Genomic DNA, 26312 nt, shown 5'->3' on the forward strand with positions numbered 1-26312 from the left:
CACAGATCTGAACCATTGTAGCACCGGGGACAACTAAACTTGTAGACTGACTCACAGCTGGGAAAACATTCTCATACTAAGACATGTATATCAGACCTAAGAGTTCCCTCCTAAACATACACATTGACTTAACCCTTTCCCAACCTTCCAGAGATTCCCTGTGCACACCTACACGATTTGGGGGCCTCCAGGCAAACACAGGGACTGCTGCAGATCAAGCCTCAACTTTTCTTTTAAAACCTTGGTGAGTCCCAGGAGCACAGCCAACCACAACCAGCAGCCTAACAAAACACAATCTTTGGAGTACCTGCCTGACTGCCTACAAACAGAGGGTAGGGGTTTAAAGACTGCACAGACAAATCCCAGGCTGGTTCATAAGCCAACAGTCACCTTTACCTTCATCTCCAACGTACACATACACCGAGCTCAATACACCACAGGAGCCAATTAGGGTCACACAAAGTATGTTATGCAGCCAGAGTGGTAAAAAACTGAGACATGAGAATCCAAAGTTTAAGACAGACCTGAACTACGTAAGGAGACCCTGCCTCAAGAAAATAGAGGTGGGCAGTGGTGGCACACGCCTTTAATCCCAGCACTCAGGAGGGAGAGGCAGACAGATCTCTTGTGAGTTTGAGGCCAGCCTGGTCTACACTAAGTTCCAGGACAGGCTCCAAAGCTACACAGAGAGACTCTGTCTCCAAACAAAAAAAAAAGAAAAGAAAAGAAAAGAAAAGAAAGAAGGAAGGAAGGAAGGAAGGAAGGAAGGAAGGAAGGAAGGAAGGAAGGAAGGAAGGAAGGAAGGAAGGAAGGAAGGAAGGAAGGAAGGAAGGAAGGAAGGAAGGAAGGAAGGAAGGAAGGAAATACATAAGTGATTGAATGCATAAATAAAAGGAAAAAAAAGTTCTTTGCTATGTACAAAGAACTTCTCAGGATAAGTGGTTACCAGAGCACAGCACAGCCTCACTCCCACCCCAGCCTCCAGCAGGACCCTGAGAGGGACTTGGTGATCATTTACACGCTAAGTCATTTTGACCTAAGTCTGCTACCTACAACCACATCCCCTCCCCATCTGCAAGCCAGTGTCCTGGGAAGAACACCCAACTTACCTCTCAAGCCTTCCAGAAGAGCCAAAACTCAAAACCATCTGAGCAGTTCACAAAAACATTACAACAGCTGTTAGAATAACATGTTTCAGAGGAATTGTATGTGTGCACATGTGTGCACAAATAGTGCCTAAGTATGTGTAAATGCAGGCACGAGTGTGCTGTGGCATACGTGTGAAGGTCAGAAATGGCGGCATCAATCTCATCTTCCACCTCAAAGCTTATGGCAGGCTAGCTGGGTGTGTGCACTAGGAGTCCTTCCAGTCTCCATCTCATCACCCCACAGTGAATGCTAGGATTAGACATTGCTCCTGCTGAGGGTTCAAACTCAGGCCCTCAGGCTTGCTTAGCAAGTGCTTCCCCCACTGAATCATCTCTCCAGCTCCCAGAGTATCTTAAGCCCTGGGTCTTATGTGTGTGCACTGGAAGAAAAGCAAGTGCTCTTAACTGCAGAGCCATCTGTCTAGCCCCACTTCCTTCTTTTTTTCAGCAGAGAGGTGTACATGTGCATGTCACAGCTCACATGTGCAGGTCAGTTCTCTCCTTCCACCATGGAGGTCCCAGGTATGGAATTCAGGCTGCCAGATTTGGCAACAAGCATCTTTATCTGGCAAGTCACCATATTAGCCCCTTCCCTGGGTCTTTCTGGAAAAAGCTCCAACTCAAATCAGACACCAAGTACAATGGCTCACACATGGAGGACTAAAGCAGGATGACCCTGAGTTTGAGACCAGTCTGGGCTCTTATGAGCCTGTCACTCCTGTCATCCCAATACCTGAGATACAGAAGCAAGAGATTGGAGTTCAAGGCTAGCCCTGAATAGATAGCAAGTCCCAAGTTAGTCTTAGGCTACATAAGACCTGTCTCAAAAAAGAAATTACATAAATAAAAAATTAAAATCCTCCAAGCTTGAATAGCCTCAGAATCTACAACACATGAGCTCCTAACCAGCTCTCAGAGCTCTAGTATCATACCCAAGCCTCTCCCTAGACCCCAAAATTGCTTGAAAGTTCTTTTCCCAGCTAAGGTAAGGTCTGAGTTCTTCTAATTTGTATTTACCTGTCCCTCCTATTATTTCTTAGTCAGAAAAACAGAGCAGGTTGTTCCTGCATATCCAAGTGGCCTGACATTATTTTATCTTAACTGTCCCTACACTCTCACCTTGCCCAAAGCACTGCTGTCTGGGGAGGGGTGCAGAATACAGACTAGACTCCAAACACACCTTCTCCAGGGTCAAACTTACTCCCTGAGCTCACAAGGGTGCATGCAGATGGTAACATGGGCTCACCAATGTCCACTCAGGGCAACAAAGCAGAAAAAGGCCACCCAGAGCTATGGGCTATCTCACTCACATCTAGCCTCTCTAGGACCCAGGTTCCTCCATCCCTGCCTAACCACCGGTTCTGTACACCTAAAACTCAGGACCCAATCTTGGAATCTGTATTACGCTCCAGTCACCACTCAACTGCCATTCTAAACAGGCTCCCACTGTCCTTCCTATCTTAGGGTACTCGAGGGCCACCTTACTTATCACAGGATCCCAGGGCTCAGCAGGGCAGAACCTGGAAGAGACTCCTAACAGTTGTTAAGCAAACAAAGTGCCCTAGTCTCTGGCTCCAGTTAACCACCACCAATCTGCCCACTGTGTCTCAGACACCTGCCCCCACTTTTTATTCAGGCAGGCAAACCCAAGGCCACGGGAGCACCAATCTGCCTTTGCCAACCTGGGCTTCCCTCACAGACGCACAAAGCGCACACAGTCCTGTGCAGGTCCACCTTCAAGTTCTCCTGTGTAAGTGCTCAACAGTGGCCCAACAACCCCAGAAGGAGCTGGGCAGGAACTGGGGCCACTTGGTCACATCTGTGTCACATCATCCCAGCCTGCCAGCTAAGCAGCTATGTTCAGAGAATCCCATTTTGTTCCATCCAGTCACTTCATAGTGCGGGGATGAAAAGCCTGAGCTGTACTGCACTCCAGGACCATAACCGTAGCTTAGGCTGTTCTTTGTCCATGGATTTTGTTTGTTTGCTTGCTTTGGTCATGCTCAACCTCAGGGCTCGTGTGCTATGTAAGGGCTCTATCCCCAGCCTCTGAATCAACTTAAAACAGCTCCAAAGGAGTGGGAGCCCATTCAGTGGTAGTGCTCTTTCCTAACATGCACAAGGCCTTGGGTTCCACACCCCCCAATAAAAAATGACTTTTAAAACAGCCAACTGGTGCCCACGAGCAGTTCCGTCTCCTTCCTGCTTCTGCAGGAAGTCCTGACAACATACAGGGAGCTCCCATCATTGCCAACAAGCAGCAGCCTCTAAGCCACTCATTGCACAAGTCCCTTCTCTGGGAGCACTGTCCTTGTTGCTGTCTGTATCTCTGGAGAGAGAACCCACACCTCATACTCCCCAAACACTCTATCACCAGAAAAGTCACCTACCCAATCCCAAAGCCAAGAGCCTGGCTTCCTTAGGACTCCTGGAGCCTCTTCGGCTCCATCTCTCCTGTGATGTTGTGAGAAGCACCCTAGTAACTGAACATAAAGGCCACACAAGAGGGGCAGCCTGACATGACTGGGGTTCTAACTCCAGCATGGATCAGGAGATTATGCAAGACACTGAGTCCTCTACCAACATCATCCTTAGCAGAATGTGTCAATCTTACCTCTCCCTGGACTGACTCGGGCATTGTCAGAGCTGCTGAGTGGCTGACAGGTGCTCTGCTTTCTGCTCCCCAATGCCAGGGCCTCTTCTGGACCTCAAGTATGCCTGCAGTTAGGTACAGTTACTTTCTTAATGAGACAGGGAAGCGCTGCTTAAGCTTTAAACCATTACCCACTGGATTTCTGGGACAGGAAGTCCTGAGATTCCTGCAGCAGCCCTGCATCACTTCCTCCCCACGTCCTGTCCTCTAAGCAGACACCCACAATGACCTCAGGCTCAAAAGCAGACAAGGCCAGGAGGGAGGAAACTAGCCAGTGGACCTACAAAAACAAACCTAACCCTAAGCAAACCTAAAGTAAAGGACAAGCCAGACAGACTAACCAGGGTACCCTAGGAGTGCACAGCTGCCAGGCTCTCTTTGCTACTGCAAATCAGTAGTGGGAAGTCTACCCACTTTGGGGGGGTGTCTTAATTTCTAGTCTGTACCACGAAGAGTTTCCTGGCTCACACTGAAGTGTGGGGTTCAGCAGAGCAGAGCACAGAGGAAAGCCCACAAAGGATGCTGCTACAACTGTCTGCTGCCCCAAAAATTACAAATTACCTTTTTTTTTTTTTTTTTGGAGACAGGGTTTTTCTATGTTGGTGCCTGTCCTGGATCTCACTCTGTAGACCAGCCTGGCCTTGAACTCACAGAGATCCATCTGGCTCTGCCTCCCAAGAGTGCTGGGATTAAAGGTGTGCGCCACCATCGCCTGGCACAAAAATCCCCCCCCTCCCCCCGTGTGTGTGTGTGTGTGTGTGTGTGTGTGTGTGTGTGTGTGTGTGTGTGTGAGAGAGAGAGAGAGAGAGAGAGAGAGAGAGAGAGAGAGTGAGAGTGAGAGGGAGAGAGAGAGGAGAGAGAGGAGAGGAGAGAGAGAGAGAGAGGTACATGTTCATGAGAGAGAGAGGGAGAGAGAGGGAGGGAGGGAGGGAGGGAGGGACATGTTCATGTGTGCCAATACAGGTGCATGCACAACAAAGTGTACGTGTGGTGGTAAGGGACAAGCGTAGGTTTCAGGCCTCACTATCAACCTGGAGACCAAGTGCCCTGTCCAAGAGTCCACTGCTGTGTACACTAGGCTAGCTCACCCTTGAGATTCCCAGAATTCTCCTGTACCCACTCCCACCTTTGTAGGAACAATAGGATTCCAGACGCATGCTCTGTGTCCAGCTTTACTTAGGGGCTCTAGGTATCCAAATTCAGGTTCTCACACCTGCTTCACCCACTGAGCTACCTTCTGGACCCCCAAAAGGTACTCTTTATTTTATTATGGTTAGGCCCAGGGCCTCAAGCTTGCTAATGCCATTAAGCAGCACCCTCAGCCTATCTGCTCCTAATGCAACAGCCTGATAAACATGATCACACTGCCATCCACACTCAGGACTTAAGACCAAAAAAAATTTCAAAACGGCCAGCAAGATGGCTAAGCACAGTAAAAGCACTTACATGCTACAGGCCTGGCAACTGGAGTCCATTCTCTGGAACCCAGTTAAAGGTGCAAAGAGAGACATGCCCACAATTACAAATCATGCATACCCAATAATAAACAGCTGGGTGCAGTGATGCACACCTTTAAGCCCATCACTCAGGACAAAGACAGGTGAATCTCTGTGAATGAAGGGCCCGCCTGCTCTACAGAGTGAGTTCCAAGGACAGTGCAGTGAAGTGTCCATAGAAAGACCCGCAGGGCTGTTGTGGTGCGTGCACCTTTAATCCCAGCCAGGCAGATCTCTGTGAGTTCAAGGCCAGCCTGGTCTACAGCGAGAGATCCAGGACAGGTACCAAAACTACACAGAGAAACCCTGTCTCAAAAAACTAAAAAGAAAGAAAGACCCTATCTCAAAAATGGAAAATGAGTAAAGCAGGCCAGGCTCCTGCGGTCAAGCTCCCACCCTCTTCTGAGGGTGCAGCACCAGGTGCCACTCCTACAGGTGGAGAGGAGAAAAGACTGCACGAAATTTTACTGCAAAAACAAACAGGCTGAAGATGCTCAGTGGTTAAAAGAACTGGCTGCTCTTGTACAAAACTCTGCTTCAATTCCCAGCACCCATATGATGGCTCACAGCCATCCATCCAGGGGTCCCACAGTACACAGACATCATGCAAACAAACATAAAAATATAAGTCTTTGAAAAATAATCTCCTCTGGGCACGATGACACTCCTTTAATTCCAGCACTCAGGAGACAGAGTGGATCAGGTGGCTCTCTTTGAGTATGAGACCAGCCTGGTCAATATATCAAGTTCTAGGCAGCCAGAGCTACACAGTGAGACTCTGACTCAAACAAACATGCAAACTTTCCTGGAGGGAAGCAGGAGCCTTCAGTCCATCTACCAAGCAAGTTAAGAAAAAGGCAACCATACCAAGAACTGTGCTCCAATCAATGGACATAAGAGAACCCCAGGACCGAGCTGGCTCGAGAATCCTCTGAGGAAACCCCACCACTTACAGGATTTGACCTACCACAAGCTGGAGTACCAAATGAGACATTGCAGAAAAACCTCAGGCGTCCAGTCAACGACACCCAAGCCAAGTATGGCACAGGCCAAAGTGACTCAACCCATTCAATCCAGTTCTTAGACAATTTGGTTTGGCTAAGCACTCCTGGAACACACCTGTGATCTCAACCTTTAGGAAGCAGAGGCAGGAGGACCACCACAAGTTCAAGTCCAACCTGGGCTACAGTCAAAAAACAGAAAACAGGGGGCTAAATAAATGGCTTCAACGGTAAAAGGACCCTCTGCTTAGACATGAGAACCTGAGCTCAGTTCCTAGCACCATATAGTAAGTACGTCACAGCTACTTGCCTACCCTAGTGCTGTGCCTCACTGGGTGCCAGCCAAGCTGAAAATAAGCAAGTTCCAGGCTCAGGGAGACTCTCTCAAAGGAACAAGGTAGAGGGTGTGCACACAGAACAGCTGTGCACATGCACACATTTTTTTGACATTCTGTTTTCCTAGTCAAACCTTCAAAAGTGGCTAGGAAAAAATGTTCCGTCTATGGACACAAATGAGGATAAGCACACAAGAAACTATAGCTCTGCATCTCTATCACAAAACCTACATCTAGAAATTCAAAGGACAGAAATTGTAGACCTGCGCCCAGCTCACCAGCTGAAGTGAACAGCCAGCTAAGGTAAGGATGTGCTCCACAGTGCCAAGTCAAAGGCCATGTGCTGCTGAAGCTGTGTCTGGGGCAGTGCTGGGGTAGGTCAGAAAGCAGGGTTAGCGCACAGGTGCGCCTCTTTCTTTCAGGATAGCCCAACAGACATGCAGATGAGAATCCTACTCCCTAAACCCTCCACACTCAGGGCTGGAGAGATGGCTCAGCAATTAGAGCATTGGCTGCTTTTGCAGAAGACTCAGGTTCTGTTCCTAGCATCCACATGGTGGCTCACCTGCAACTCCGGTTCCCTGATGCCCTCTTTTGACCTCCACAGGCACCAGGCATGCACATGGTGCACAAACATACATGCAGGCAGAACACTAATGCACAAAATTAAATAAATAAATCCAAACAAACAAACCTCCACACCCTTGGCTTGTGGTAGGATTCCACCATAAAGAAAACCCAGCCACATGGTAGTGTACTCCTTGAGAGGCAGATTCAGGCAGGTCTCTGTAAATTAAGAGGCCAGTCTGAGTGAGGCAGTGGTGGCACATGCCTTTAAGCTACCTTGGGAGGCAGCAGATCTCTGTGAGTTCAAGCCCAGCCTGGTCTACAGAGTGAGTTCCAGGACAGCTAAGGCTACACAGAGAAACTTGGTCTCAGAAAAAAAATAAAAATTAAAAAAAGGAGGCCAGCCTGATCTATATGCCAAGTTCCAGGCCAGCCAGGGCTACAGAGAAACCCTGTCCTCCTCTACCCTTCCTCCAAGAGAAAGAGAAAAAGACCCAGCTGCTGAATCTGAGTGATTCACTAGATTTCGGCCCCAAGGTAAGGAGAAGAGGGGAGACCCCAACTGTTGACACTTCCCACTTTCCTCACAGCTATCCTAGAAAGTCAAAATCCCTTGCCCACAGATGAGTAAGTTGAGGATATATGTCCAGGTAGCCCACCCAGGACGAAAAACGGTTAAACTAAGCAGTGACGGACAGCTCTGCCTACTCAGGCTGGCTGAAGAGCTACCTGGAGAGCTGTTCTCTAGAAGGGACTCTGGAAAAATGAAGGGCCCTAGTGCTCCCAGAGGTCACTGTGTACACACCCTACAACCCACCAGCGGCTACACCATGACAAGACAGTTGAGTAGGACCCACAGCTCCCAAAGGACCCATGACAGATCTGCCCTGAAGCGGGAGGGGGGGAGGGGCGCTGGGCTCTATAAGAAAGCTGCTTCCTTTCCTGAGGGCAGAGCCAACCTGGCCATTTGGTGTTAGCAGAGAGGCCTGGGACTAGCAGAGAAAACAAAGTGAGAAAGATGGGGGATGAGTTCTTCAGAGAACAGCCCAGAAGGTGACACTCCCAAGCACCTCCTCATGGTATTGGACTTTGCCTCCTTCTGGATGGAACATGAATGAGGCCAGGCTGTCACACAAAGCTGAGGCAAGACTCCACAAGGCACACAGACATTGAAGGTGCTCCATACAGGAATACACAATGGCCTGGCATACCTAACCACACTCCACTGTGCTGAAGCCCACGTCCACACCCCAGGCATGAAGAGATTGTGAGCATTCCTTATCTCACTAACTCCCAACACAACCTCCCCAAGCAGATAGAAAGCACCACCCCTTTTCCAGAAAAGGAGACCAAAGGGCGGTTCAGTAGCAGCCAGTCACAAGCAAGTGGCAGGCGGGGCTCACACCCAGGCAGAATAGGCTAAGTCGGACCAGTCTAAAGCACTTAAAAGCACCATCTCAGGTAGGCTACAGGAACAGAAAGATCAAGCTAGCCAGGTGGGGGTCTAGAAGAGTTGTCAACAAATCCTTCAAACAAGCGGCCTTTACCCTCTCCCCCAGCCACAGCTCTCCACCTGGCACTTTGCTAGCCTTGAGGACAAGTAGCTCCAGAGTTCTACAACCCCAAACCTCCACAACTCCCACCTCAACCTGCTAGGAGCTCTTCTCCATTCCCCACCCCCGAGCCCAGATGGGTGCTCTGGCTCTGAAAGAGGCATCACCAGACCTTTCCTATGAGGAACCCCAGAACTGAAAACTAGAACGGAATATGGAATCTAAGTCCCTAAGGAGGACACCTGGAAAACGGCAAATGCTTCTCTGAAGATGAGAAGGCTAGTGCAGCCCACAGAAGTGGCAAGAGGCCCTGGCTGGGCAACCTGAAGGCTCTCAGCCCCATCCTGAGGCTACCTATGAGTATTCTATTAAAATAAATTCCTTTGTCTTCTGAAAGACTAACCTACATTTTCATCAGACAAAAAGAGGTCACAAATACAGCCTGGAAAGCTCTGGGAAGGGGAGGGACAGGAGACTGAGCCCAACATTCTCCTGGATCATACTGGCAAGAGTCTTCTGATGCCTAGAAGAATGGACACTCTCTTTTCCTTAAGATACCAGTATGGGGTGGGGGACTTCTACTTTGCTGTGTGATCAGCTCAACCATCACTGCCTTCCTAGTTCAATCCAAAGAGGCCACTTTGTACAGGTGGAGCAGGAAGTTAGTCCTGCTACCTGACAGTCTGTCACCTCCTGAAGCAGCATCCATGCTTAACCAATAACCACACTCAGCCTCAAACTGTGGCACTGACAACTTGTTCTTCTGGTTCTTAGGAGGAAGCCCCGGCCATGCTCCTCTAAGACTGCACCTATAGCCTGTTTCATAATCTTCCAGCTCTCCACACTGAGCATAAATTACCTCACTTATGAAGGACAAAGAAAACAGCCCTGCTGCTCCTGTGAGGGACAGAAAACTGGAGTCCATAGCCAGGCGGTGGTGGCGCACGCCTTTAATCCCAGCACTTGGGAGGCAGAGCCAGGCGGATCTCTGTGAGTTCAAAGCCAGCCTGGTCTACAGAGCAAGATCCAGGACAGATACCAAAACTACATGGGGGGGGGGGGGGAGAACAGAAAAGAAAACTGGAGTCCAAGCAGGGGCTTTCTCAACACCCAGGCACTCAGTGGCTGGTCTGGTCTTAAGCCCAACTCTCTAGAAGGGCTGAAAACCAAGACTTCTGAAGTCAAGATCTTAGCTTTCTCCAGAAGAACAGATACCAACACTGCTGAGTGGCACTGCTGCTTTCCCGCCCACATCCTTCCAGTTATCTGTTCAGACCCAGAGAGGTCTTGGCCTGGGCTCTGTCTGGCCCCTCTGAGGAGTGCCACTGCTCTCAGGGGAAATCCCAGCTGCCAGCTTGCCCACAAGATGGGGGGGGGGTGTCACACAACATGATCAACAGACACTGAACAATTCCAGTCTGCCTTCAGCTCAAGCACTCTCCATCCAGAATCTCTCCATTTTTCTCTTGATGTACTCAACCCCACTTATCCTGTGACCCCAAAAGGGAAAAGCCCCAGCCCACAAGGTCACACAGCCCTTCTCCCTCTGTCCCCTCTAAGTTTTCTTAGCCCACTACCCTCACTGTACCTCTCCTGAGAAGTGATTCCTAGTACAGAGCCAGAGGCACAGTATGCACACCGATACACACTGAATAAATCAATCTGCAAATCACTATTTGCAATGCCAGAAATTCACAGAATAAATGATGCAGAACAAGTCAGGCAGCTACTGAAGAACTGAGCATCTAAGTCTTAATGTGCTTTATTACTCAAATAAGGGCTGAGGATTATACAAAGTTTGAGGCCAGCCTGGGCTATATGGTGATTCTAAGCCAGCCTTGGCAAGAGTGAGAACCTTTCTCAAAAAGAAACAAAACCAAACCAACATAAAATAGATCCTTTCTGGGGGTGGGTGGGGCAGCACACAGACACAACAGCTTCCAGAAAGCTTCCTGAGGAGGCTCAGACCCAAACAGTGCACAGATCCGTCACCATCATAATATGCTTCATCACAGGACCTGCCAAATGACACATTAATAGAGATGACATGACACTAAAGAAATGTCATCAGAGTGGAACTAACAAGGCATGGTGATCAATCAGTAATGCACAAATGCTCCCATTTCCTGCACTACACTGCTTCCAAGGCTAAAGGCAACCCTTGAATTAAAGAGAAGGTAGTGGCAGGGTTCTCAGCTGGGAAAGATACTTGCCCCCAAGCCTGATCATCTAAGCCTTTTCTCTGGAACCCACAAGGTGGAGGGAGAAGCAACTCCAGAAAGTTGTCCGCTGACTCCACACATTCATGAGCGCAAACACACCAAAAAAATAACATTTTTAAAAAATGCTTCAGAATTTTAGGGAGCAGATGAAGAATGAGAGGTGGGTAGTGAGTGAAGAAAGCCTGGGGAACTGCTCTCAAAATTCCCACACTTAACTGTTTCCTCTAGAGAACTCTGAGTCCGCAGCAGCCTAGTGGCTGTGCCCCTCAAAGGCCAGCTGGATTTCGTTCTCCCGGGACACAGCAAGGCTGGCATGGTGTTCTTGTCACCAGATTACGCCGCCTCCATGCAGAGGTACAAGGAGCTTGGCTCATGTTCTGGAGCTGGGGGAATTCTCACAGGCAGGCTGAAAACAGCAGCATTCCCCGACTCTAACGCTGAGAGGAACTACAAGTACATCTTTGCCCCTCCACTAAGTGGAAACAGGGCGAGGGGGGCAGGGGACGTGGGGAGGGGACACACAGCAGGGCCTTCAGAAGCTTTAACGCCTCAACTGGAAAGTAGATAGGTATATTTCGAACCCTACATCCCAGGAATCATTTCTGCTCCTTGCGAAGGACACTTGGCACTGGCACACAGCAGGCTGTCCTATTTGAGGCCAGGCCTATGCTATGGGCTGGAGGGTACTCACACAGTGCTGTGGGATGATGTTACTTTAAAAGTTGTGCTCTCTGAAGGGCAGGGTGAGATCAGAACAAGACTGAGGCTCAGCATACAGGGTTCTGTCCACAACCAGGTGTCACTTTGTGAATGGACACACACACATCAACAGGGATGTGGGGAGCGCTGTGTACTCCAAGAAGGCAAAAAGAAGTAAACGCTGTGAAGAAAAATTCAAAGCTCTGGAGACTCACCCGGACTTTGTCCTAAAGAATCCAAATCCTCAAGATAAGGGTGAACTACCTGCAGTGAGTCAGGTACGTGGAACTTGCAGCCTCTGCTAAACTGCAGGGGCAGAGAGGAAACAGACTGCCATACAGGTCCTAATAAGGGATCCCCATTCATTTCTGGGTCTCAGTGAGCACAGACCCATATCGGTGTCCGGCTGCGGCTGAGGCCTGCCCAGAAGCCTTTCCTTGTTGAAGTGATCAATTCCGATTCTTGGCATTAATCCCTTTAAAGGCCAGCTGCTGCTGTCTAGTCACTGATGCCAACCCGTTCCAGGTGGAAGAAAAAAAGAAATTAATAGAGCCACCTCATAGACCCGGAGGCAAATTTAAAGTGGAGGGCCATGAGGAAGCCAGGAACCAGGAGACGGGGAAGGGTCCCCTGGCTCCCCGGGGTCAAGCAGGAAGGGCGCGAGCCCAAGCAGGACGAGGGGGGGTGCGGAGGGGAGGGCCAGCCCTGCAGGCGTGGGCGCGCGGGGACTCTTATTCTGACACGGGATCCTCCGCCGCCGCAGCCGCCGCCGCCGCCGCCGCCGCCGGATTCAACGCCGCCGCGGGGCCGGAACCCCCGACCCCCGCGTGGACCCTCGCCCCACGCCACTGGCCCACGTGCTGAGCTCCCGCCGCTCCCGCCGCCCCCGCCGGTACGGCCTCCCAGCCCGAAAAGCTCAAGAGGCAGCGAGATTGCTTGGCCACTTCCCGGGACCCCGGCCCCCAGACCCACGTGCGCGGGCGGCGGGGAACTTTCCCGCGGCGCGAGCGAAGCGAACCGCAGCGCAGCTCGCCGTATGCGACCGAGCTCCCACTTTCCCGCGCCCCCGCCCCAACTGGCCAAGTTTGCTGGGAACTTACCGGGCCGCGCACCGACCGGGCCCGGGGGCAGCGCGCGTGTCCACAGAGCGGGGGGCGGGGGGCGCCGGCCGCGCGTGCTCGCTGCGCCTGAGGGGCCGCCCGGGCCCGCGGCGCTCGCTCCGCCGCTCCGCCCGCCCGCGCCGCCGGCCAGATAATGCGCCCCTCGGCCGCACACATGGAGCCCGGCGCCGGCGTCACCGCCCGGGACATGCGCACCAGGTCAGCGCGCCCGGCCCGCGGCCCCCAAAACACCGGGGAGCTCTTAAAGGCGACGCCGCCCGCCCGCGCCCGGATGGGCGGGGCCCTGGGAGGGGAGGGGCTCTTGTGGGCGTGGTCTGTTGTGGGCGTGGTTCGGGAGGCGGGGTCGGGCGGGCCTCCCCGGAAGCGCCGCCCTCCCTGCCCGGCAGATCCGCGACTTAGCGCTGGGCTGCCGGGTTTTCCACAGGAGCTACTGCGCGCCCCCTCGGGCCGTGGCCAGCTTGGCGCGAACAGCCCGGCCGCGCCCAGGGCTGACTCACGCTGACCTCGCCCGGGCCCTGCGCGGCAACTCTGAAACACGCGCCCAAGGCCTCCCGAGGCTCCCTCTCAGGAACTTCGGTGTTGACCTCCTGGGAGAGGGTGCGATCGGCTGAGCAGTTCCCTCCCCCACCCCACCCCCCGACCGCCGAGGCGCGGACAATTCTTAGAAGAAACAACCTACCCAGGGAGCCTACCCACCTCCAGACACGGTGATAGACCGCTGTCCCCCTCCAGTCATCCACACCTGGCCTATGCTTCTGGAGAAAACGAAATCCCCAAGAAAACAAACCAGCACCCAAACCTCTCCAGTTAGCACCGAGAAGACAATATAACCAGAAAGGAAGCGAATTTGGGGAGGTCATGAAGCACCTAAAACCAATTTACAATTTCAACGGGGAAAAGTACAAAGTTCATAGAAAGTCTATTGTCAGAGCAGCGAGATGGCAAGAGAATGGCCCTGAGTACCATTCTCACAAGTTGTCCTCTGGCACAAACATGCACTCATAAATAAATGTTAATCTAAAAAAAAAGAACGCACATCTGCAGCAATGGCTCCGCAGTTACGGGTACCAGCACCCTATGGTGGCTCACAACCGTCCACACCTACAGTGCCAGGGGATCTATGCCTTCTTGTGACCTCAAGCACATACCCAGTGCACAGACATACATGCAGACAAAACACTCATACAAATCATAAAGAAACCTTAAGAAAAGAAAGCTAAGGGCTGGAAAGTTGGTTCGGTGGTTAAGGGGACTTCTTGTTTGTTATGAAAGACCTGGGTTCTGTTCTCAGCACCCACATGGAGGCTCCCCATCTCCTCAGTCACCAAGTGCTCATGTGGTGCACAAGGACACACGTGCAGGCTAAACACTTGTACACATCAAATAAACATTTCTTAATCTAAAAATTAAAAAAATAGAATAGAAAGCCCTGAGGCAGGTGGATCTGAATCAAGGCCAGCCTGGTCTACAGATGGAGTCCCAGGACAGCTAAGGCTAGGCTACACAGAGAAATCCTGTCTTGAGATGGGGGGTGGGGAGGAGAGAGCCTAGTGTCACAAAGCAGTTGACAATATTAAAATCACCAAAATAGGCTGCTGCCATGTTCCTATTCCAGCCTTAAAACAGTTTGTGATGTGACAGACACCTGGACTCGTGAAAACTGTTGAAGTGGCTTTTTTATAACATACATAACTGAAACGTGTCACCACACAACTGCAACATAATCTGATGGCTTCCGTTGTGTTTAGTTGAGAAAACCATCTCACCCCAAATTTGAAAAATATTTCCTATGGAACAAGCTTTACAGAAATGCCCGTCCTCAGTTGATTGGCTTGATCAGTTTGGGAGGCATCTAGGCAGTGGGACCAAGTCCTGTGCTCATTGCATGAGTTGGCTGTTTGAAACCTGGGACTTATGCAGGGACACTTGGCTTAGTCTTGGAGGAAGGGACTGGACCTCCCTGGACTGAGTCTACCAAGTTGATCACAGTCCTCGGGGGAGGACTTGTCCTGGAGGAGGTGGGAATGGAGGGTGGGCTGGGGGTAAGGGGAGGGCGTGGGAGGGGGGAGAATAGGGGAACCCATGGCTGATATGTAGAACTGAATGGTATTGTAAAATAAAAAATATATATCACAAAAAAAAAAAGAAAGAAAGAAAGAAAGAAATGCCCGTCCTCAACACTGCCTTCCTGAAGCCCTTCTGAATTATCTGTGGAGTTCCACATACACTGGCAACTTTGTCACTGGTCCCACCTTACACCTAAACTTCCAAGTTTAATGCAACATCTTGCAGGACCTCAGAAGAAGAGCAGTCTTCAACTTCAAAAAGATACAAAATACCAAAGGGGGAAGGTGAGAAAGAAATGTGAATGTTTCAACTCAAACAAAGCTCTCGAACTTGACCAGCTGTATGTAGTTCAGGAGCCTGCCGGGCCATGCCAGGGCAAAACTGGGTCGACAGTATCCAGGGCTTCCACTATACACAGCACTGTTGCTCTAACGTAATCCACAGTAATTAATCAGATGGTGTACATTACAGCAAAACAAGAAAATGCTACCTCACGTACTGAGGTGTCCTATCAATGCCAACCATGAAAAGAACCAAGTCTGTCAAGTGGAGACCTGAAACTCCAGGCCAAGGTAAGAATTCCAGAGTCTGAGCTGTTGAGCCCTTTGTAAGTCACCAAGGTGACAAACTGTCCTGTTTAAAGAAGGGGGCCTCAGCTGTGACATACTAATGATACTGCCTTGTAAACTGGTGACAGGTAGGCTGCTTCAGCTGAGAAAGTATTGAGTGGGAAGCAAAGGTAAACCACCACAAGGTTTCCTTCTGTGACAGCAGCAGAGCCAGGGGAACAAATGATGAAGTAATGGTAGATGCAAGCCTTTTGGGGGTCCCTTTTTTTTTTTTATCACAAATAAGACTTATTTGTCACTATTAAAAATCTGGATTCCAAACAGATTCTTGGACTGGTGGTTCATATCCATCAGCTCATTCAACTTTAGCACCTGTCTCATCACCAGTAGCTTTTCCAGAACTACCACCTTCACCATGGAGCTCCATGAGTTTTCCCAATTCAAACTTGGGTTTCTTTTTTACTTAGCTGCTGGAATGGAAATCTCTCTGCCCTCGTGCTTTGGGCAGGCTCTTAAGAAACATGAGGCAATCACCTACTCCACTGTCCATCTGCAGACACCCTAATTAACAGCCATGTTTTCCTCTGCTCTACGAACAAACTGTTAGTGAAACACTTTCAAAACACTTCTCTAACAGGAGTTGTAGCTCAACAGTGGAACCCTTGCCCAGCATGCCAGAACCCCAGGGAAGAGCAGAGAGAAAGAAAAGTAAAAAGAAAAAAAAAAAAACTTTGCTAATAATAGCCAGGCCTCCTTATATCCCAACCACTGTAAAAATAGTCTAATTATCTTTTTTTTTTTTTTTTTTTTTTTTGGTTTTTCGAGACAGGGTTTCTCTGTGTAGCTTTGCGCCTTTCCTGGAGCTCACTTGGTAGACCAGGCTGGCCTCGAACTCACAGAGATCCGCCTGGCTCTGCCTCCCAAGTGCCTAATTATCTTTTAAATACACTATTAAATAAACTAACATCTGAGCCTGTTCCTACACAATGAAGGTACTGAAGGGGAGAAGGAGAAAAAACCTTGGGGGCTAAACTCCATGTTCATGTGTCCTTTTATAGCAAAAGCTGGGGCTGGCCCAGGACCCACGGCAGCACAGGAGCAGAGGAGCAGGGCGGCGTGCCCCGCTGCTGAAGGAGGGTCGCACTGCACTTTTCTTTTTTCCTTTTCCCTTTTTTTTCTTTTGTTTGTTTTTTTGTTTTGTTTTGTTTTGTTTTATTTTTGTTTTGATTTGGCTTGGTTTTTGGTTGTTTTCAAGATAGGGTCTCTTCATGTAGCCCTGGCTGGCCTCAAACTCATCCACCTGCCTCTGCCTCCCAAGTGCTGGGACTAAAAGTGTACACCACCCATGCCCGGCAACACTACACTTTTCAATTCAAAAGTTCCTTTCAAGTTTCTGGTGAACAAAACTTAAAATGCATTCCTACCAAGAACTAGAAGAACACGGGTCCCAAGAGCTTCACAGGTGAGAGGCCAGCAGAAACATACTCTACAAGCTGACAGAAAGACAGAACGACCCCAGTTTACAGAATGCATTCCTAAGAATCAGGTGCACATCTATCATCCAGCACTCAGGAAGCAGAGCAGAAGGATCAGGAGCTCATGGCTAATTTGAGTCACAGGAGATCCAGTCTCAAAAAACTAAAATGAGGAAGAGAGAAGGGGGAGACTCAGCTGGACTCAGCTGCAGCTCAAGAAATAAGCCAGTGACTAGCAAGCTAGAGGCCCTAGATTATGTGCCCAGCAGTATTATTTAAAAAAAAAAAAAAAAAAAGCCATCTGGCATAGGGACTCAGGCCCATCATCCTGCTACCAGAGAGGCTTGAGGCACCCTGAGCTACAAAGTGAGTTCAAGGCCAACTTGGGTAACTTAAACAGTGTCAGGTCCCCCAAGAAATTCCTTTTCACAAAGTCTGGCATTTAGACAGACCCTGTTTCAAAGTAAAGGAGAAAGCTAAAGCTAGGTTAGTTCTAGAGGGCTTTCTTATCATGTGGATGAAGTCCTTCCTGGGTTCTATCCCCAGTGCAGGAAGTCCTGAGTGAAAGTGTAAAGAGTGGATGAAGTCCTGAGTGACTGTGTAGAGTGGATGAAGTCCTGGGTGACTGTGAAGAGTGGAGGAAGTCCTGGGTGACTGTGTAGAGTGGATGAAGTCCTGAGTGTCTGTGTAGAGAGTGGATGAAGTCCTGAGTGACTGTGTAGAGTGGATGAAGCCCTGGGTGAAAATGTAAAGAGTGGATGAAGTCCTGGGTGACTGTGTAGAGTGGATGAAGTCCTGAGTGACTGTGTAGAGTGGATGAAGTCCTGAGTGTCTGTGTAGAGAGTGGATGAAGTCCTGGGTGACTGTGTAGAGTGGATGAAGTCCTGGGTGACTGTGTAGAGTGGATGAAGTCCTGGGTGACTGTGTAGAGTGGATGAAGTCCTGAGTGACTGTGTAGAGTGGATGAAGTCCTGAGTGTCTGTGTAGAGAGTGGATGAAGTCCTGAGTGACTGTGTAGAGTGGATGAAGTCCTGGGTGACTGTGTAGAGTGGATGAAGCCCTGGGTGAAAATGTAAAGAGTGGATGAAGTCCTGAGTGACTGTGTAGAGAGTGGATGAAGTCCTGAGTGACTGTGTAGAGAGTGGATGAAGTCCTGAGTGACTGTGTAGAGAGTGGATGAAGTCCTGGGTGACTGTGTAGAGAGTGGATGAAGTCCTAGGTGACTGTGTATTGTTTGCATGGGCCCAGCCAAGTCAAGGACCCAATGTGTGGACACATGGGAAGTGGCAAAGCTTTTTCCTCGGGTGAGGTTCAGAGGCATTGCAAATCCTTCCTCTGATCCCAGTTCAAATGTTGGCAGTTGTACAAAAACTAGTAAGCACAGCTTCCTCCTCCAGGACACTACAGGAGACTGCTCCCCTATAGAACCTCCGACCCAGGCTAGCTCACTCCTCCTCCTGTGCTACACATAATAATAAACACCCTCAGGTGCGAGGTTGTAGTATAGTAGTTGCCATAGATCAGAGCAAGCACAGTCCACCTGATCCCAGCTTCTCTGTATATGTGTCTGTTCTTTCCTCATTGTCTCACCACCCCAGTCTGATTTCCAGGACCAAGGCATGCAGTATGATGTACCCCAGTATGAAGGAAAGAGAGGGGAAAGGAAGAGAAGGAAGAAAGAGGAAAGGCCAGCAGGTTGAGGAGTCACAGAGGAAGAACCAATCCCCTCTCTGACGATGAGATATTTGAGGAAGCTCCTAACAGATGAATTATAGAAAGCACTCCAGGCATCCAGAACAGCAGAGCAGCAGGCTGGATTGAACTATAACAAAATACTTGGAAAGGGGGATGAAAAGGTGGCAAGAGGGCTCATTAGGTAAAGATGCTTACTGCCAAGCCTGACAACCTGAGTTCAATCCCTGGGACCCCACATGGTAGAAGGAGAAAATTGACTCCTGTAATTGTGTGTGTGTGTGTGTGTGTGTGTGTGTGTGTGTGTGTGTGTGTGTACAAAATAAATAAATGTTTAAAGAAAATGCTAGTGGTGGGGCCAGGCTGGTGGTGTTGCTCATTAATAGAGTAGAACTCATGCTTGGCATAGATGAAGAATTGGGTTCTATTCCCAGAACCAAGACAATAAAAGTAGGGCTGGTATCTGGACATGACAGCACATGGCTGCAGAACCAGCTGTTCAAGAGGCGGGAAGATCATTTCAACTCAGGAGTCTGAGAGTAGCATATGAAACTCAGTGAGTCCAATCCCAGCACCACAGATAAATAAACTCAAGAGTGTGAGACCAACTGGATATAGTAACTCATAGATATAACCTTGGAACTTCTCATGTATTTTTATTTATTATGTATGAGTATTTGTGGGCATGTACAGAAGTACATCACATGTGCAGAAGTCAAAAGAGGGTGTATGTGCTGGCTAGTTTTAGGTCAACTCAACACAAGCTAGGTTCATCTGAATGGAGGGAAACTCAAATTGAGAAAAAGCCTCCATAAGATTGGGTTTAGGCAAGTTTCCAGTGCATTTTCTTAATTACTGACTAATAGGGAGGGCTCAGCCCATTGCAGGTGGGTCCACCCCTGGGCTGGTGGTCCTGGGTTCTATTTTTTTAAAAAAGCAGGCTGAGCAAGCTGTGGGGAGCAAGCCAATAAGCAGCACCCCTCCATGGCCTCTGCGTTAGCTCTTGCCCCAGGTTCCTTCGCTATTTGAGTTCCTGTCCTGATTTCCTTAGATGATGAACAGTGATGTGGAAGTGTGAGCCAAATAAACCCTTTCCTCCCCTGCTTGCTTTGGTCATGGTGTTTCATCATAGCAACAGAAACCCTGACTAAGACAGTATGGGATCCCCTGAACTGCAGTTACAGATGGTTGTAAGCCACCATGTGGATACTAGAAAAGCAGTTAAGTTGTTTTTTTTTTTTTTAAATTTTATGTTCATTTGTTTTCCCTGCATGTATATGTCTGTATGATGGTGTCACATCTCCTGGAACTGCAGTTACAGAAACTGCCATGTGGGTACTGGGAACTGAACCCAGGTCCTCTGGAAGAACAGTCAGTGTTCTTAACTACTGAGCTACCTCTCCAACCCCACCAGTAAGTAAGTATCCTTAAATGCTGAACCATCTCTTCAGACCTAACTCTAGAACCTGGGAAGCTGAGGCAGGGGGACCACTGTAAGTTCAAGGACAGCTTAAGTTACAGTAAGACCCTATCCCAAAAACAAAAACAAAAATCTGCATATAATGAAGTGTCCATGTAGGTTCACAAGCAAAGCAGAAATGACTGTAGGCCTTGACCAGTTTGAGATTACTATTATCAAACAGTGGTGCATGGCCCCTATTTGTTTCAGAAAATCTTTACAGGAATAAACAAGGCAAGTGTGGTGATGCAGGCATGATTCCCTAGCACTCAGGAGGCAGAGGAAGGAGGACTGCTTAAAACTGAAGCCAGCAGGCTGAGTGGTGGTGGCGCACGCCTTTAATCCCAGCACTCAGGAGGCAGAGCCAGGTGGATCTCTGTGAGTTCAAGACCAGCCTGATCTACAGAGTTCCAGGACAGGCTCAAAAAGAAAAAGAAAGAAAGAAAAAGAAAACCTGAAGCCAGCTTGGGATACAGAAAGACTCTTTCTCACAAAATGAAAATGAAAGTACACGGGGATGAGGATGAAGCCTCTATGGTAGAACACTGGCCTAGAATGCACAAAACCTGGCTTTGATTCTGGGCAACACAGAAGAAAATAATAAATTGTACTAAGCTTTCTTTCTTTCTTTTCTTTTTCTTTTTTCTTTTTTTGTTTTGTTTTGTTTTGTTTTGTTTTGTTTTTTTGTTTTTGAGACAGAGTTTCTCTGTGTTAACAGTCCTGGCTGTCCTGGAACTTGCTTTGTAGACCAGGCTGGCCTCGAACTCCTAAAGATCCACCTGCCTCTGCCTCCCAAGTAAGTGCTGGGATTAAAGGCATGTGCCACCAACACCCTGCTCTAACTTATTCTTAAAAAAAAAAGAAAAGAAAAACAAACAAACAAAAAACACTAGAGGCTGGGCATGGTAGTACACTTTTTAATCCCAGTATTAAGCAGAGGCAGACAGATCTATCTCGGAGAATTCAAGTTGGTCTCCAGAGTTCCAGGACAGCCAGGGCTGTTACACAGAGAAACCCATCTTGAAAAACAAAAACAAAACAAAACAAAACAAAACAAAACAAAAGCACTAGAACTGCCCAGATGGCTCAGTGGGTACTGATGCTTGCCACACAAGCCCGGTGACCTGAGTTCAATCCCCAGAAGCCATGTAAAGATGAAAAGGAGAGAATCCACTGCATGAAGTTGTCCTCTGACCGCCACGTGAAAGTCATGGCACAGGCGCACACAACATATACATACGCATACAAAATAATAAGTTTGTTTTTTAATTAAAAGGGGGGGGGGGAGAAACCCACTCATCAATACCCAATACTAGTCTGTTGCTCTACATGTTGCCAACCACCATATCTCACTCCTGAAAGTATGGAATTCCAAGTCCACCTAACCTCATCCTGTGCCTCCAGAACATGCTTTTAAGTCTCCAGGTGACTCTGATGCTGTCCTTGCTCCTACAGGATTCCCAGCAACCTCAGTGCCCTAAAGGGTTAAGCAGTAATTGCTCTGAGGTCTTGCTGCAAGGAGGAAGCACATTTCCTGCTGCCCATGTCACTATTAGGCAAGCAATATTCCTTTTGTGTCTACATGTGATTTACAAAATGCCACCAACTTTTAACATTAAGTCTCTCAAAAGTTTGTAAAACGAATGTTTTATATAAATTAAAGGAGAACAGCAAAATAGACAAGAGAAAGAAAAAAGGGAGGAAGAAGGAAGGTCAAAGAGGATGGGAGGTCTAGCCTAGCTGCCAGAGGCTCAGGGCACCTGCTCAGAGAACGCTTAGTCTTCGAATGGACCTGACTAGCCAATAAATACCCCTGGCTCATATATTAAGAAAAACAAGTTTCCAAACTTTCCCCTAGTTCACATCCCACTCCTTACCCAGAAGAGAGAAGATGCACCCTCCCCAGTGCTTCCCTTCTAGGATGAGAAGCCCTGCCCTACACAGACAGGGCCTTTGTTTTCTCCTTCATAGCACACAGCCATGCCTCCTTACATGCAAAACAGCCCCACACTGTAGCATGAGAACAGGAAGACTTCACTTAAGCCAGGACCACTGGCAGAGGCTGGGAATCCCAGCTACTTCTGTGGCTGAGGCAGAAGCACTCCAAGTTCGAGACCTGCCAGAGCTAAAGAGGGGAGTTCAAGGCCAGTCTTGAACTTGGTGATTCCAACGAGTAAAATGAGCACTGGGTTCCAGCTCAGAGGTAGAGTGCTTGCTAAATATGTGCTAGACCCCAGATTCCATTCCCAGCACTTTGAGGGGAGGGGAGACAATCTCACGTTATGTCAAAAGTCAACCCTCACTGGGTATGGTGGCACACGTGTACAATCTAAGAACTCAGAAGGCTGACGTAGAAGCAGGAGAGTTACACGTCTGAGGCAAACTCTGGCTCCATAGTCTGACCTTATGTCAAAGGGAAAAAGAAAAGGAAAGAAAGAGAACCACCCAAGAGAGGCATTTAAAGGGTTAAATATGAAGCCTAAATCTCTGGGTGTTCGGAGCATGAATTCCGGGCTAGCTTAGGATACTAAATAAGACCCTGCCTGCCTCAACTCCCACCCCCAAGAAAGTCTAGAAGCATGCCAGGATAAATCTTAACAGATTTCAGATCCTTACAAGGAGTCTAGATGACAGGACTAAATTTAATCTATATAATTCGACTCCCTGTTTGTTTATTTGTTTTAGGGACAGGGTCCCACTCTGGTGCCCAGGTAAGGTGGTCATGGAACTGACACTGATCTCGAGCTTCAGCCCTAGTGGATGGCTTGCAGGCACAAGCCACCACATCTGGTTCCCCTTGTACTCAATCTTGGATCACACTTGGGCACATTTCAGACTTTCTGTGTTTGAAACCAACTTTGGGCTTTGCTTTTCTATGCTAGAATGTTGAGTTCAAAGGAACAGGTCAAGGGACAATATAGGGTCTCTGCTGCACCCATACTCTCTCCCTTAGAACACCCAAACTCTAGCTGGGCGTGGTGGTGCACATCTTTAATCCCAGCCCTTGGGAGATAGAGGCAGGGGATCACTGTGAGTTCGAGGCCAGCCTGGTCTACAAAGTGAGTTCTAGGACAGCCAGGGCTACAACACAAACAGAGAAATCCTGTCTCAAAAAAAAAAAAAAGGACTTCCCAACCTCTTTACTACACAGCCACCCCTCGCTGCAGCGCTCTCTGTTCCTCTCCATCCAGCCCTATCCCTGACCCTCAGCAAGTAAGATCAGTGGCACCCACACTCTTGAGGTCAGGTCTTTGCAAGGGCACATACCGCCACATGCAGCAAGGTATGCGCTTCTTCCCATCCACCCTGTTATACTTCAGGAGACTCCCCACATCCATATACCAAGTGCGGGGCCTAGGGCCCAGCACAGACATTCTGTAAGTTCCCCTCTGTTCCCGTTCAGTTCCCCTCCCCTAAGCTGCTGTCCACTCCTCTTCCCTCCCTTCCTCTGAGATTTAAACATTCCATCCCAAAAGGAAGCTCCTTAAGCAGGAAGGTAAACAACTCAACAGCCTCAGGAAGTCCCTGAAACTGACCAGATTCACTAGGCTCCTCCCTGCCAGAGTAAGCAGAACTAAGCTGCAAAGATGAGAGACCAGACCTGCTTGCCTGGCAGAAGCAGAAACTATCGGAGCTGCCTGGGAAAGGTTTAGACCAACTGAGACACCTGGAAAGGTCACTGGTCAACCTGTTCAGCTGCCTGAAAACTGTGCAGTGTGCTCCAGCTCCCAGCTTTGTGAGCTGTCCCCCCTGCTGGGCTGGACTTTGGTGATGCAGCTGTCGTTGAGTCATTTCAAGTTGAACTTGGATGGTGTTCATACTTTGGTGTGCCGTGGGCTCTCTCTCTGGGGTGAGTGGACATGTGTGTTGCATCCCCCCAGGAAAAGTTTTGTCATACAGCAATGGACTAGCTTGTTCCTGGGAAGCTTTAACCTGTCCAACCTTAAGTAGACAGCTGTGCCATAGCTCTGTAACTGCTGCCTTCATGGAGTGCCTCACCACAGGTGAGGACACAGTATCAAAGACTAGGCCACTTTTTTTTTGTTGTTGTTGTTGTTGTTGTTGTTGTTTTGTTTTTCTAGACAGGGTTTCCTCTGTGCAGCTTTGCACCTTTCCTGGATCTCGCTCTGTAGACCAGGCTGGCCTCGAACTCACAGAAATGCGCCTGCCTCTGCCTCCCGAGTGCTGGGATTAAAGGCGAGCGCCACCACCGCCTGGCCAACTAGGCCACTTATAATTAGGTACCTATCCTGAGGTCCCTGGGTAGCAGATGGCACTACCCACACTCAAGTTCAAGTCTGCAGGGGAGGAGTGCTACAAGATCTGTACGGCAAGCATGGCCTCCAACAGTCCATTCATATAGCAACAAGACAGGACAGCCTCCACAGGTAAAGTGATGACCTGAGTTCCATCCCAGAAGGAACCAACTCCACAACTATAAACCAAAAGCGGCACTGCCTATGTCTGCTTCCTGATTCTCCCCACACCTCCCTGGCAGTCCCTCCAAAACATATCCCTGAAGGTCACCTGGTGACAGCACCACCGGATACCAATGGCCGCCCTCCCCATGAGTTTGTAGGTACAGCAGCCAGACCCTTTCACAAAGAACTTTATGATTTAAAAAAAAAAAAAAAAAAAGTATGAACTGGTTTCCTGTGCTCAAATTGGGGCACAAGAACTAAGTGTGAACAGAGTTCTCAGGCAGAGAGGGAATAAGAAAGAAGGAAGCAAGTTTCCACTTCTCAAGGGCAGCAGAAGCCCAGAGGTGGAAGCCAATCACTAGCACGGTGGCACTACTTGTCCACAGCTACTTCCAATCTGGGTGTGCCTCTCCATCTCCCACGTCAGTGTTTGGGTGCAAAGAAAAAGCAGACTACCAGGAACTCTCCTTTAGAGCCCTCTTCCTACTCCCCTCACACCCCACTTCTGTTCCCTAAATGAGAACTCACCCTCTCTCTGCCTGCAGCCCTGACACACAACCCATGGTTAAGGAAAACACCTGTCCAATCACTGACCTGAGTGGATTAACATCAAACCTGAGACTTCCAGCCTCACTCCCGTACAGTCATGTCAAAATGGCAGCTTCCTAGTCCACTCTAAGAGGAAGGTACAAGGGCAAAGGGAGCCCATGCACTCCTAACAGAATACAGGACAGCAGTCAGCCAGCTGCTGGAACTCTCACTTTCCCGTGCAATCAGCAACGAGCATGCACAAAGCCTTGGGTTCTGTAAGACCACGTAAACTGGCTGAGGAATGCATGCCTATCATCCCAGCACTAAGAAGGTGCAGACAGGAGGATTGGAAGTTCAAGGTCACCCAGGACTCCATAGTGAGTTTGTGGTCAGTCTGAGATATCAGAGATCCTGTGTGTGGGGGGGGGGGGAAGTGGCCTATCTTCCTTGTCTGAATTTTTTTAATAATTTGTTTATTTTTTATTTTATGTACATAGGTGTTTTGCCTGCATATATGTCAGTGTGAGGGTGTCAGATCTTATGAGCTGCCATGTGGTTACTGGGAATTGAACCCAGGTCCTCCGTAAGAGCAGTTAGTGCTTTTAACTGCTAAGCCATCTCTCCAGTCCTTGTTAGAATTTCTTTTTTTTTTTTTTTTTTGGTTTTTCGAGACAGGGTTTCTCTGTGTAGCTTTGCGCCTTTCCTGGAGCTCACTTGGTAGACCAGGCTGGCCTCGAACTCACAGAGATCCGCCTGGCTCTACCTCCCAAGTGCTGGGATTAAAGGCGTGCGCCACCACCGCCCGGCTAAAAGTACTTTTTTTTTTTTTTTTTTTTGTGGTTTTTCGAGACAGGGTTTCTCTTGTGTAGCTTTGTGCCTTTCCTGGAACTCACTTGGTAGCCCAGGCTGGCCTCGAACTCACAGAGATCCACCTGGCTCTGCCTCCCGAGTGCTGGGATTAAAGGCGAGCGCCACCACCGCCCGGCCTAGAATTTCTTAATTGCTTTTTCTTTTTTTCTTTCTTTCTTTTTTTTTTTTTTTTTTTTTTTGGTATTTCAAGACAGGGATTATCTGTGTAGCCCTGGCTGTCCTGGAACTCACTCTGTAGACCAGGCTGGCCCAGAACTCACAGAGATCCACCTGCCTCTGTTTCCCAAGAGGCATGCACCGCCACCACCCAGCTCAGAATTTCTTTTTTTTTTTTTTTTCCTTGAGACAGGGTTTCTCTGTGTAGCTTTGCACCTTTCCTGGAACTCACTCTGTAGCCCAGGTTGGCCTCGAACTCACAGAGATCCACCTGCCT

The 26312-nt window shown here is 49.0% G+C and overlaps 1 protein-coding gene across 10 annotated transcripts in view; it reads right to left on the reverse strand.

Moving 5' to 3' along the window:
- Gatad2a (GATA zinc finger domain containing 2A) overlaps positions 1-26312 on the reverse strand; it is a 101798-nt gene that overhangs the window by 59120 nt on the left and 16366 nt on the right. Inside the window, exon 1 of one of the 10 annotated variants that reach the window (XM_076553028.1) lies at positions 12775-12999. The exons of 8 other annotated variants lie outside the window; for them this stretch is intronic. The gene's annotated coding sequence lies outside the window, so the exon portion shown is untranslated. Of the gene's footprint in view, positions 1-12774; positions 13000-26312 lie in introns of those variants that run through there. One more of the 10 variants, XM_076553024.1, reaches the window with a different exon arrangement.

The sequence above is a fragment of the Peromyscus maniculatus genome, chromosome 17, assembly GCF_049852395.1.
Source record: "Peromyscus maniculatus bairdii isolate BWxNUB_F1_BW_parent chromosome 17, HU_Pman_BW_mat_3.1, whole genome shotgun sequence".
Classification (NCBI taxonomy): Eukaryota; Metazoa; Chordata; class Mammalia; order Rodentia; family Cricetidae; genus Peromyscus; species Peromyscus maniculatus.